The sequence below is a fragment of the Canis aureus genome, chromosome 8 (genome assembly GCF_053574225.1).
Source record: "Canis aureus isolate CA01 chromosome 8, VMU_Caureus_v.1.0, whole genome shotgun sequence".
Taxonomy (NCBI): domain Eukaryota; kingdom Metazoa; phylum Chordata; class Mammalia; order Carnivora; family Canidae; genus Canis; species Canis aureus.
In genome coordinates, this window is record NC_135618.1 from 57,382,442 (window position 1) to 57,384,370 (window position 1,929).

At 47.2% G+C, this 1,929-nt stretch overlaps 1 protein-coding gene and 1 long non-coding RNA gene across 4 annotated transcripts in view; both read left to right on the top strand.

The window, feature by feature from the left end:
- The window catches only part of LOC144319235 (uncharacterized), an 824,173-nt gene that overhangs the window by 517,506 nt on the left and 304,738 nt on the right, over window positions 1–1,929 (top strand). The window lies entirely within an intron of this gene.
- Window positions 1–1,929, top strand: part of HS3ST4 (heparan sulfate-glucosamine 3-sulfotransferase 4) — a 400,053-nt gene that overhangs the window by 180,338 nt on the left and 217,786 nt on the right. The gene's annotated exons all lie outside the window — the stretch shown is intronic.

Genomic DNA, 1,929 nt, shown 5'->3' on the forward strand with positions numbered 1-1,929 from the left:
AACGCCACGATGAAACCCAAAGCCAGCTTGATCTAAGGTCCCTTCCAATGAGACCTCCACTGTCTTTTCCCTCATTCGCCAGCCACACTAAATTCTCAACCATTTCTAGAAAACACCCTGCTCTTTTTGCCTCTGACTTCTGACATGCACGGTTTTTGCCTCCTGGACTACTGTTTGCATGAAAAGCCTTTTAATTGGAGATGCCAGGAAGTCCAATTCACACTGTCTTCAACAAAATAAAATATATCTATTGACTCACATAACGAAGGGTCCGTGGGTTGGTCTGGCTTCAGGTACAGTTTGATTCAGGACATAAATAATGCTAACAGGACCCAGCGTTTGGCCATGCTTCTTGTGAGTGGCTCCATTCCCAGGATCTGTTGTTTTTCTTGGCAGCTTCAAGATTCTTCTCTTGGAGAGTTACAAGATGGTTCCAGCAGCTGCAGGCTTCACCTCCTTCTAGCACTGAATGTGGTGGAATCTGTACCTTTCTGCACCCCCAGTCAATGTCCCCTTGTCTTTCATTGGCTCTACTTAGACAAGGCCATGGGATGTCCTGACTGGCCTAAAACTCCAGAAGCTGTGGTCTCCCAGGGTCATCCTACTCAATGAGCAGTGTAGAGAATGGATAAGAAGTCTCCCAAAGCATATTTCCATGTTTTGGTAGAAGGAGGAAGGGTGGGTAGAAGGGACAAAGTATCTGTGTCTTTATTTTTGTGACTCCACTTATTATTGATATTTTTTCTTTCTTTCTTTCTTTCTTTCTTTCTTTCTTTCTTTCTTTCTTTCTTTCTTTCTTTCTTTTCTTTCTTCTTTCTTTTTCTTTCTTTATAAAAAGATTTTATTTATTTATTAATGAGACACACACACACACACACACACACACACAGAGGGAGAGAGAGAGGCAGAGAGACAAGCAGAGGGAGATGCAGGCTCCATGCAGGGAGCCTGACACGGGACTTGATCCCGAGTCTCCAGGATCAGGCCCTGGGCTGAAGGTGGTGCTAAACCGCTGAGCCACCCAGGCCTCCTTCATTATTGATATTTTATTTATTTTTCCCTGTCTTCTCTCCAGGCTGACTTAATCGCCTTAGCCTCCACGCTTCTCATAGCATGTGACAGTAAGCTTTGTTTTTGTCATATTTTGGTGGTCCTTTGTGCATCCCCAGCTGGGCTTTAGGATCTCCCCAAGGGAACTCCTATTGGAGTAGCCCCACCTACAATTTTGTGCTGGGTATAACGGTACGGATTAGTAAAGGTTTCTTGAATGAAAGGGTGATATCCTAGATCGACCCTTAATTTGATGGCTGGAGTCCTCACTTTGAAACTCTAAAACCATGCCTGTGCATTCCTGGGGTCGCACGGTGCCCTAGCCAACTCCTCACATGTCTTACCCTATTCGGTGATCGCCCTGGGTTGAACCAGGTCCCCCTCCAAATGCATGCCCCACGCAGAACTGGTGAATGCCGCCTTGTTTGGAAACTGGGTCTTTGCAGATGTAGTGAGTTGAGTCGAGGTCCTCCTGGCTTAGGGTGGGCCCTAATTCAGTGGCTGGTGTCCTTAGAAGAAATGATGCAGAGACCTAGAAGAGATGCCGCCGGAGGGAGGGAGGCCGGCCACGTGCAGACAGTGGCGGGAACGGGTGTAATCACACAGCTGTAAACCATGGAACCCCCCCGGAAACCAGGGAACAGCAAGGGAGTGTTTTTCCCTGGAGCCTTCAGAGGGAGCACCACCCTGCTTTCACCTGCCTGGCAGTCAGAACAAGGGAAAATACATTGCTGTTTTTTTTTTTTAATAAATTTATTTTTTATTGTTCAATTTGCTAACATATAGAACACCCAGTGCTCATCCCATCAAGTGCCCCCCTCAGTGCCCGTCACCCAGTCACCCCATCCCCCGCCCACCTCCCCTTCCACCACCCCTAGT